Genomic DNA, 12,146 nt, shown 5'->3' on the forward strand with positions numbered 1-12,146 from the left:
TGACCAGAAATTCAACGAACTCGTGCACACTTTTTTTTTAATAATGTAAAAAAAAAAAAAAACCGGCTCTTTTTCTGCGTGTGCGTCATCACTTCGTGTACTAAATGTATGGAGGTTGACAGGCCAGGGGGTATGGTGGGGATACCCCCTCCCACGCGACGGACCTCTTGCATTTTTATTCAGAAAATGTGCAATTCTCAAAGTGTACCGAGTATATTATGTGGAGTGTCGGAGGGCATTTTTAGACTTGAAATTCAACGATCTGGGGCACAATTTGGTAGAACATCAGGAAATTTGTTTCTACACATCTTGTGAGAAGTGTAGCAGGTCTGTCATGTAGGGAGGGAGACCAAGTGGACATAATGAGGGAGCTTTTGCATTTTTATTGATGCAATCCAAAGATCTGGTACACATTTTTTTTTTAAAGAATATTTGCAAAATTTCCAATCCCCAAAGTGTAGCCACAGACAATGCATAGAGGGAGTGGGGGAGGGGAGGAGGGGGTGAGAACCAAGGAAGGGGAGAGTGTATAAGGGGGTGTCCCCAGTATGAGGAAAGTTTTGTATTTTGTTGAATTGAAATAAGGATATTTCGTTTAAACTTTTTTCATGGCACCTTTGAAGAAATTGTTTGGCTGATTCGGTGCACACTTTTTGATGAAAAATTTGGAATTTTGTCAATATCCCAAGCGTAATAGATGTATGGAAGGGGAGATAGCGGAAAAATGGAATCCCCTTGCCACGCGAGAGAGATTTTGCGTTCCAGAATTGAAATTCAACGGTCTGGTGCACATTCTTTTTTTATCAAGAACACACACACAAAAAAAATAGACAAGTTTCCGAATCTCTGGAATTAATAGGGGGGAAATGTTATGTTTTCCTCTCACACCTCCCCGTAACCAGGATTGACGTTCTTCCTGTCACGAGGGAGATTTTACATCTTTAGAATTCGAAGGAACATATCCGTAAACACATTTGTGATGTGATTGAAGAGCTTTCTTCCAAAAGTCGCTAAAACCACCTTTGTGAACTCTGGCCTATGGGGGAAATGTTTGGATAGTTTCCAATAAAAAAAAACAAACAATACAAAACAAGAAAATTGTCCACGAAGCCCCTTTGGTCCTGTATAGATTGACAATACCACTTACTACAATTATAAAACTAAAAAACAGCGAAGGTTTTGTTCATGCTTAAGACAAAAAACAACAACAAAATTTTGTGGAATTTATAAGGATTACAAAATTTCTTGAAAGAGTAGCATTGGCTGTTAGTCACATCTTAATGATTAATGTGCGATGTTACAGGCAAATAACTGTCCACGATATTGCATACATTTTTTTTTTAAAGCAAGTGTAACTGATTTCTATAAAAGTCATAATCATTGCATATATGACCCTGCACCACAGCTGCCAGGCATGGATTTTAGTTAAGGGCAGATTATCAAAGAGCAGCCTCTAATTTTTTAAATGATAAATAACTCAATTAAAATGTCGTAAGCTATCTAGATGTTGGAAAGAAAACACACTCTCTATAAAAGTGTGAATTGAGAAAAGAGGGTCTGAAGTACAGGATCTATTCAAGCGCTTAATCTTTTTTTTTGAAAAAAAAAAGTTGTGCTAGCTGCGTGTTGAATGGAACAAAAAACAGGGTGTAAACCACTGGAGCAACAAATATGACGGGACTATCAGATTAAGTTGCAGTTAAGCATGCTCTATCAATACTTCCTGTCCATGATTAATGTCAACTTTCAAGCAGTAGCATTGTCCTTCCAAAAGTTATTAGAGTTGAAAGTAAAAAGTGTGCAAAGGATTTTCAGGAAATGAAAAGGGGCCTTTAAGACAAACCTGATACCACTACTCCACCATGAAAAGGATTGTAGAAAACTGTTGAAAATCCACTTTCCCATTTATTTTATGTCCCAAACTTATAGAATCGTGTAGAAGAAGAATAGCTCTTTCCGAAAATTGGGGAAACTCGAAGTTGACTTGGTTGACCCCTGTCACATTCTTTGAGACTTCACGTTTTGTTAGTTTGTGATGCACGGTCACATATGTTAAATAATTCCTAAATTATGCGGATAATATTATGAAGTATAATTTGAATTCTATTAATAACAATGAAGTACAAGATGAAGAGGGTTAGCATATTCCTGCGTGCTTTGGCAGAGAGATCACACGAAGGAGATTCAAAGTCTTTTGTTATGATAATGAGTTTGACGCCCCAGTCCCTATAAATACCGAGCGTTCCCACTATTCGACATCTTTTCAAAGTATCCGAGGCAGTATCCTAACATCCACACGTTCACTGAACGTCTTCACTATAAACGTTGAATGCATATCAACAATCATTCATCCGAGTCATCGCTACACATCTTACAGGCATGAGTTCACTGTTTCTGTAACCAGAAGAGAGAGGGAGGGTTATCAAACAATATGTTATGAACACGCAACGCTTTGGGCGGGACCCTCTTCATCTTGTACTTCATTGTTATTCATAGAATATAAATTATACTTCATAATATTATTCACATAATTTAGCACTTTTATTACATAACACTTCGTACAAGCTTTCAGAGGGTTAGCAGCTTTCAAAGTTCAACACAAACAGTCAAGTGAGATATATCTCAGGCAATGAAACAACTGTTGCACATGGATATTCATGATAGATCAGATTTTATTCATGAACAATCTGAATAGTACAATAACAAGGTGTATGTTCCGTATGAAGACATGATCACAAGGAGAAAGAACAATATAATTTTGACAACCTCTGTGAGTTACATACGTATCCAGTGTTTCAATATTAATCATAACTTATGAAGATAAGCTGAGAATGGCTGAAGCGAATTTTGCTTCTCGAAAGGTTTTGGCATTAGACCAATTGGCCTTTGACATAATCTCCTCAATGGTAACGCCTTGATTAAAAGCTGCCGTACTCGAGGCACTGCGGTAACTGTGAGCAGAAAACACGGATGTATCTATGCCTGCCTTATTCAAAGTGCTCTTTAACCACCGAGACAGGGTAGAAGTGGTTACTTCTTTGTGGGGTTTTCTAGTAGAAATAAAAAGTTTCGTCACGCCGTGAACCTGACGCGAGGGTTCTGTCCGACTCAAGTACTCCTTGAGCACTGAGATAAAACACACAACTTCTCGTTCGTAGGGAAGGAAGACAATTCAACAGATTGATTAGCAATGCCTTTCTTTGTAGTTGTTGTTATCAATAACTCTACCACTTGAAAGACCGCACTGTTATCAGAAATTTACATATTTGTAATGTCTAAAAAAACTAAGAGTCTGCACTCTTGTGTGCTGAAACAAGGGCCTCTAGGGCAATCAACTTCTCGCTTAGAAGTAACAGATTAAGTCTTGCATTATCATCCAGTGAACATAAGTAATCTAACACTTGAGACACTTACCAAGCGGTGTTGTAACGTGGTTTGGGCGGTTCTTTATTAAAAATACCTTTCAGCACTCGTGCTACCAGCGGGTGCTTACCAACGGGAAACCCGTCAATAGAGGGCAGCACAGATGATAGGGCTGACCGATACGAGTTTATTGTTCTGTAATTTTCCCTAACACATGCTGGTCAGACAAAAAAATTACGATATTGGCCATAGATGAGCTAAATGGATCAACTGATTGTTTGCGGCACCAACTAATCCATTGCTTCCAAGCTGAGTCATACTGCTTGTTGGTATTGTTGCGTCAAGAATTTGCGATGAGCTCGAAAGCTTGCTCTGAAATTCCTGCTGTTCTCCAACGTTCGCTGAGATAGTCCAGGCGAGTAACTTCAGCTCGGGCATTGGAATGGGAAGGGGAATCAGGCAGTCCCGTGGTAAGAGGAAAATGTACTATGTGCAATGAAATATGAGCTCTTTGAGAAATGGAGGTGGCATTTATTGTAAAATGCGAGTTACACGTGTTAACCCTATAAAGCCCGGGGGGGGGGGGGGCACATTGTGTCCCCACCATTTCTTCATTTGCCACTCCTACATCCTTTATTTTAATATGTTAGTTAGCTATGTCCAGTATTGTTGGTAGCCATGGCAACCGTAAACTGATTTACGTACCGTAAATAAATTTTGCATGTTTTTCTGTTTCAATTTCAGTTAACAACATAGTAATGTATGAAATGGGGGTTTTCTTGGCTGTAATTTACTAAAGGACCAAAATGTGAAGTAGTAATGGTCATGAATTACCCAGAAATTGTATTCTTGTAATTTCCTTTATTTTTATATGACATAGGAATCAAACAATACATATAATAGAAATAATCGAAAATACCGCATTTTCCAGAGACTACCCTTTTATTTTGTATCATTTTCACAAAAGCTTTGCCTGAAATATGATTTGTTTATTATATTATCAATCTGCAAACTAAAAATTCCAAGATCACTTAAATATGAAATGTGACACCAATATAAGTACCTATCCCAAGCAATACATCATAGGTCTCCTATATTTCTTTATATTGTAATGAATAGCGCCCCCATGTGTTGACCTTGAGAAATTTCAGCCATAACGTTTAGTGGAGATTGACTTGCTCATCCTTTGTGTCAAATATGAAAATTATTGATATAAAATAAAAACGTATATGCTGGGAATAAAGAAATATAAAGAAAAAGCATATTTCCTATGTATTTCTTTTAATATTTTGGTTAATGACGCCCTCAATGGGTGACTTTGGGAAATTTTACAATTTCGGTCAGGTAGAGTTCAAGTCGCTCTACCCATGTGCCAAATATGACGTTGATTTGTCATATGATAAAGAAGTTATATAGGGGCACAATGTGTCCCCCCCCCCCCCCCCCCGGGCCTGGAAGGGGTCAAAATAGCTTAGGTTTTATAGGGTTAAGAGCAGTATAGATCAATACTTTATTTATCTCAGCAGTACTTCTGTTTTTTGAACAACACATGTATTTGAATCCTGCCGTTGACATAATTACACTGTATAGCAGATTGTCTATGATTGACGGCATTTTTATGTGTATCTATGAAGTATCATGTTGTGTTTGTTGTGAAATAATGGCAACATTAATTCACCATCCTGACGCTTATTGTTCTTCTTGTCAGTTTTGTCACAATTCACAATGCGTTAATTCTTCAATTGTCCTTGTTGAATTTCAAACAAGTGACAAATCTGGTACACACTTTTTTAATGAACAATTCGGAAACTTAACATCTCCGGTTCATTTTCCATTTTCAGAATTGAAATTCAATAATCTGGTAAGCACTTTGGGTGAAATGTTTGGACAGTCTCCTATTCAAAAAGCAAGCCAATTGTCCACGACGCCCATGTAGTCCTGTACTGGTTGAATATGATGAAACAAACCAACATTAACCATTTTTTTCATCCTTCAGCCAAAAAAAGTAAAGGATTATTTTCTTTTCTAAGATGGTGATATTGTTTGTAAGTCACAATCGTTATGATTGATATGCGACGTTATACGTACTGTCCACGTTAATCCCCACAAAAATATTCTTAATAGTTTAAGAAAGTGTAACTGAGCTCTATAAAAGTTATTATCACTTTTTATGTGAAATAATTTGCTGAACTGAATATCAACTTTGCCTTTTTGAATTCCTTAGCAAAGGTAAATCTAACGTAGATCAGTGTGAAGCCAGATAATCTACACGAATTGATTTAATTCTTAATTTAAGTCAAATTTGCATTTTTCTCTGGCATCGATTGGATTTGAAGTATATTCGAACATGAGCCCAGGTTTCATTTTCATTTTTTTTTTTTTTTGTCTCTTCATGTGCATGTTGACTTTGATAGATAAAGGAAATTACTTACTGGTGATATTTTCTGTTTTCACGAAAAGGTGATTGTAGTAAATGTGAGGTAGGTTGATGTGTGCAATTGTAGGCTACATACACGAATGTGTTTATTTGTAAAATATAAGTGTCTTGGAAATTAACGGTGTGCAATGAACTGTAACTCTTAATAGAGGTGACATTATGTAGAAATTGTGAAATGCGAGTAACGCGTGTTAAGAGCAGTATAGACCAATTTATCTTAGCAGTACTTCTGTTTTCCTGAACAACACATATATTTGAATCCTGCCGTTGACATAATTACATTGTTATATAGCGAATCGTTTATGGTGTCCGGCATTTTCTTGTATAACTATGTAGTTTCATGATGTTTTTTTAGAAAATAATATAATAGAAATGAATAGAAAGAAGGTCAACATTAATTCACCATCCTGACGCTTATTGATAACCGTAATTTTTTTTTCGGTTTTGTCACTATTCACAATGCGTTTATTCATCGATTGCCATTGTTGAATTTAAATGACAAATCTGGTACACACTTTTATGAACAATTCGGAAACCCGACACCCCAGGATGATTTTGCATTTTCAGAGTTGAAACTGAACAATCTGGTGAGCACTTTGGGTGAAATGTTTGAACAGTTTGCCATTGAAAAAAGCAAGACAATTGTCCACAAGGCCCCGGTGGTCCTGTAGTGGTTGAATATGATGAAACTAACGAACAATAACCGTTTTGTTCATGCTCAAGACAAAAAAAAAGAGGGAAGAATTTTGTGGAATTTATAAGGAATACAGTTGACAATGTTTGTTATTCACAATTGTAGTAATAAATGTGCGACGTTTTAGGCACTGTCCACGTTAATCCCCACAAAAAGATTTTTCTTAATAGTTTAAGCAAGTGCAACTGTACTCTACAAAATTCATTATCATTTTATATGTGAAATAGTATGCTGAACAGAATATCAACTTTGCCGTTTTGAATTCCTTAGCAAAGGTAAATCTAACGTAGATCAGTGTTAAACCAGATATTTTACACGCATCGATTTGGTTTTCAATTGAAGTCAAATTTGTGTTCTTTTCCGGCATCGATTGGATTTGAAATATATTTGAACATGAACAACGTTTATCTTTTCATGTTTGATGTCTCTTCCTGTACATGTTAACTTTGATAGATAAAGGGAATTACTGACTGGTGTTTTCACGAAAAAGTGATTGTAGTAAATGTGAGATAGGTTGATAATGTGCGCTTGTAGGCTACATACACTGACAGAATGTTCATATTTGTGACCGTGCACCTCAAAACGAACATAAGTCGCCCAAACTGATTTTGCGTGAGGACTGAAAATAAGTGAAATGGGTCAACCTAGCCGAACTTGACTTTTTCATATTTTCTGAAAGAGCGGGTCTTCTTTTACATTATGCTAAAATTTGGTATCATAAAACGGGCGGATGTGTTTTTTAGCAGTTTATCTCGAACATTTTTGGTAGAATAGTGTGATAAGGTGTGTCTTTAGAATCCCTTTTTCATTTCTGAGAAACCTTGTCCACACTCTTCACTTTCAACTCTAATTACTTTTGAAAGGATAGTGCTACTGCTTTGAAAGTTGGCATTAATTATTGACAGAATGTGTTAATGAGGCATGTTTAATTTCACTTTAATCTGATAATCCTTTCATTGTTGTTACTCTGGTGGTTTACTTCTTGCTTTTTTGTCCCATTCATCGCATAGCCAGTACGCTTTGGTAAAGATTAAGCGCTTGAATAGACACTGTACTTCAGAGCCTCTTTTCTCAGTTCAAACTTTTCCTGACTTTGTGCTTTCTTTCCAATACTTAAATAGGTTAAGAGAGTCCATTTGATTTGGGTTACACATCATTTTAAAGCTTAAAGTCTGGTCTTTCAGAATATATTATGCTCTTATCTAAAAATTCATGTCTGGCGACTTTTTGTTTGTTTTGAGGTGCATGGTCACATTTGTAAAATATGAATGTTTGGAAATTAACGGTGTGCAATGAACTGTAACTCTTTGTGAAATAGAGGTGACATTATGTAGAAATTGTGAAATGCGAGTAACGCGTGTTGAGAGCAGTATAGACCAATTTATCTTAGCAGTACTTCTGTTTTCCTGAACAACACATGTATTTGAATCCTGCCGTTGACATAATTACATTGTATAGCGAATCGTTTATGGTGTCCGGCATTTTCTTGTATAACCATGTAGTTTCATGATGTTTTTGAGAAAATAATAAAATAGAAATGAATAGAAAGAATGTCAACATTAATTCACCATCCTGACGCTTATTGATAACCGTAATTTTTTTTTTGGTTTTGTCACTATTCACAATGCGTTTAATCATCGATTGCCATTGTTGAATTTAAATGACAAATCTGGTATTTGTAAAATATGAATGTTTGGAAATTAATGGTGTGCAATGAACTGTAACTCTTTGTGAAATAGAGGTGACATTATGTAGAAACTGTGAAATGCGAGTAACGCGTGTTAAGAGAAGTATAGACCAATTTATCTTAGCAGTAATTCTGTTTTCCTGAACAACACATGTAGTGTTTGAATATGATGAAACTAACGAACAATAATCGTTTTGTTCATGCTCAAGACAAAAAAAAAAGAGGGAAGAATTTTGTGGAATTTATAAGGAATACAGTTAACAATGTTTGTTATTCACAATCGTAGTAATAAATATGCGACGTTTAAGGCACTGTCCACGTTAATCCCCACAAAAAGATTTTTCTTAATAGTTTAAGCAAGTGCAACTGTACTCTATAAAATTCATTATTATTATAAGTGCAATAGTTTGCTGAACAGAATAACAACTTTGCCTTTTTGAATTCCTTAGCAAAGGTAAATCTAACGTAGATCAGTGTGAAGCCAGATATTTTACACGCATCGATTTGGTTTTCAATTGAAGTCAAATTTGTGTTCTTTTCCGGCATAGATTTGATTTGAAATATATTTGAACATGAACATCGTTTTCCTTTTCATGTTTGATGTCTCTTCCTGTACATGTTAACTTTGATAGATAAAGGGAATTACTGACTGGTGTTTTCACGAAAAAGTGATTGTAGTAAATGTGAGATAGGTTGATAATGTGCGCTTGTAGGCTACATACGCTGACATGAATGTTCATATTTGTAAAATATGAATGTTTGGAAATTAACGATGTGCAATGAACTGTTACTCTTTGTAAAATAGAGGTGACATTATGTAGAAACTGTGAAATGCGAGTAACGCGTGTTAAGAGAAGTATAGACCAATTTATCTTAGCAGTAATTCTGTTTTCCTGAACAACACATGCATTTGAATTCTGCAGTGAACATAATTACAGCAACATTAATTCACCATCCTGACGCTTATTGATAACCGTGATTTGTTCTCTTTTGTCAGTTTTGTCAATATTCACAATGCCTTAAAGACCTACACTCGGCAAAAAACAACAACAACAACCCAACAACATATTTTTCATAGACAAATTCGTTAAAGTCTATGTATTATATATATTAAATTGAATATTTTAAACTTAATGAAAGTAGCTATTATCTTAATAGGATTATACAAAGAGAACTTGCGCATGAGTGAACACATTCCCTTTTGTTCTTCAAAGCACAAAAGTAAAAAGTGCAAAAATTGTTATGCTGTCTTTCATTTACAAATGCGCTTCAAGATAGCAATGCTTTTAAAAATGCCAATTTAACACAATGAGAGACAGATTGGAATAGCGAAATTAAGTTTTCGATCTCGTTATATCTTTATAACCTCAAGCAAAAACAAAGTCGGAAAATTGAACAGGAAAATACAAATTTTCTGTCAAATGAAATTTCTAATGACATGGGGAGTAAAGGCACAAAGATAATTCAATGAACAGAATTTCATCAGTTCATTCTTTGGCTATTAATTCAAGAATTCCTGAGACAAGTATAAAGCCAAATATGTTTTAAAATTTGTCTAATTTGAAAAAAAAAATAATAACAACTAAAAACATCGGCCAGTTTTCTTCATCTTTTTGTATTTCATTTGGATTTGTCAGAAGATTCTTAATCTTCCTTCGTTATATTGAGCATTTATCGATCTTTAGGCCTTCAAGGACATTAAAGAGATCATAGGTATACTTTTGCAGCTTATTTCATGTCTCTTATTGTGTCTAATTTGTCTTTTATCTTTATTTGTTATCTGGTGGGAGAGCACATGCGCATGATTGACAACTTGTTCATTTTTGCAATATTTTACTTTTGTTCCTTAGGAGAGGAAAACAAAGGTGCTCGCTCATGCGTAAAGTTTACATTTTTGACATAGGCCTACCAGGTAATAAATAACCTTCATAATATAGTAAGTTTTAGTCAAATATTCTAGGAGAAATTTAGAGTTTAAAAAGTGTTTACATTTTTTTTCTTTGCTGAGAGCATGATATAAAGGAATGAGAGAGAAGAACTGATTGTGAGTGCACGATGTCTTTATATGTATCACACTGTGCAGTAAAGCGTAGCAAAGCGTTTTCTGCCTTACTTCTTTCGCCATTTAGTCCCAAAACAGTGAGCGTCATCCGTTTCCACTGCACTTTGGAAACAATTGCTCACATTTCCTTTTTAGACTTGACACTCTATGAAATTATGTGCTACACGTTTGTTGCTTTTGCCTCACTCATCAGGGGCCCGTTTCATAAAACTTGTCATCAGTGACAACTGCCACATTTCTATTACAAATTTGCTCTCAGCCAATCGGATGCAAGGATTTCAGTAGCTTGTCACATCTATAACTTGTCACTGATGACAAGTGTTATGAAACGGGCCCCAGATGGGCTTTGTTCATACACGTCATTTGGAATGTTTACCATGTTCACGCTTACAAACTTCTCTACAAGTCACAGGTATATGAGAGTCCTTTCTACCTTTGGTTCATCCATTATACTCTCCAACCACGCAATCAAAAAAAAAAAAAAAGTGAAATTACACTTTCATAGTACGTTACGCATAGATATAGACATTCGTTTGCTGAGAATGAGAAGGGCGTTAAGTTGTTGCTAAACCCATAGTGTTCTTGACAACTTAACGCCCTTCTCATTCTCAATCTTTCATTCTCATTTTTTTTTTTTGTATCACATTATTAATTTGTCCGGCAGTCAGGAGATCGTTGGTTCCAAACCAGCCGGAGTATGCCCATGATGTATTTGTTATAAAATGAATGATAGCTGCTTATTAACGTCGATGTAGGGCAATTGGCTAAAAAGTCGATTTCTTTGTCATTTTCATCAAATAAACAGAAAAACAGAAAAACAGAAAATGCATACAATGTATAAGCAGAACATATTTGTAATAATCGCTAAAACGTAGATTAATAAAGTACGTGTGATAATGAGTAACGAAATGAAGAAAACATTGTGTGTGTGGTTTTTTTGATAACATGGAATTCGTCAGTCAGTTGGAACGAAGAAACTCGATGCAAGAATTTATTTATCTGTTTGAAAAAGTCTTATATATAAAAAAATAAATTTCTTCATTCATAGTATTATGCAATGTCTCAAACCCCACTAATTTAGCGCCTTCAATTTTCCAACACCGACTGATGGCCTATATCTCATGATTAACTTTTCTTTTGCATAAACAATCAATACAAGTGCATTTTATCGACAGAATTGTGTACATTACATATTTTTATCGTGCCAGTTGACGTAAATAAGTAGCATAACCCCTCTCAAAACAAGACCAAACCAGTACATGGAACGTGCTCATCAGTTACGCAATGCGAACAGCGGCTTTATTAAAAAAAAAAAGAAATTGCATGTGAAAGAGGTAGCACCTGACCAGTTGCAAGACCTTCGCTCTCTTTCCATGATGCAAGTATTAGTACAGGAGTGTATCGTGATCAATTCTTTTGTCGACAGGACATGGCAACGAGTTGCGACACAAATTGTCGCCCCGTCATAAATTGTCGTCCTGCGACAATTTGTGATGCTTGTGCAGTTCCCAATATTTTACCTCGATGGCGACAATTTGTGCTGGCTAAATGTAACGTGTAGCTGCACAAATTGTCGTCGGCCATGCACTGCGAATTGTGTGGTTGAGGTGATTTAGTCCATGGGCCAGGCCAGATATTGGTACCACCTGAGGTGGCAAAACCTTTTTGGTGTCATTTTGTTTATCAAGCTATGATAAAATTTCCAAATGAGTAGCTTAGTCATAATAAATGAATTTTTAACCAATTTGGTCTCGTTGTTATATCCCTATACTTCTGAATTGAAACTAACCGCTATACAAATAGTCTGGGTGCCAGAGGCTGAACCTTGTTTTACCGTCCACCCAATGTTTTTTTATGGTTTTACCCTATTTCGGGGGTGCTGAATCCGAATCTGGATGATGCA

At 35.8% G+C, this 12,146-nt stretch overlaps 1 pseudogene; it reads right to left on the reverse strand.

The window, feature by feature from the left end:
* Window positions 1–2,812: 2,812 nt before the first annotated feature.
* LOC139730269 (uncharacterized) lies at window positions 2,813–4,732 on the reverse strand (annotated as a pseudogene).
* Between the last annotated feature and the right edge of the window lie 7,414 nt (window positions 4,733–12,146).

The sequence above is a fragment of the Diadema antillarum genome, unplaced genomic scaffold, assembly GCF_040938485.1.
Source record: "Diadema antillarum isolate AM-2024a unplaced genomic scaffold, OU_Dant_1.0 seq00000300_RagTag, whole genome shotgun sequence".
NCBI lineage: Eukaryota > Metazoa > Echinodermata > Echinoidea > Diadematoida > Diadematidae > Diadema > Diadema antillarum.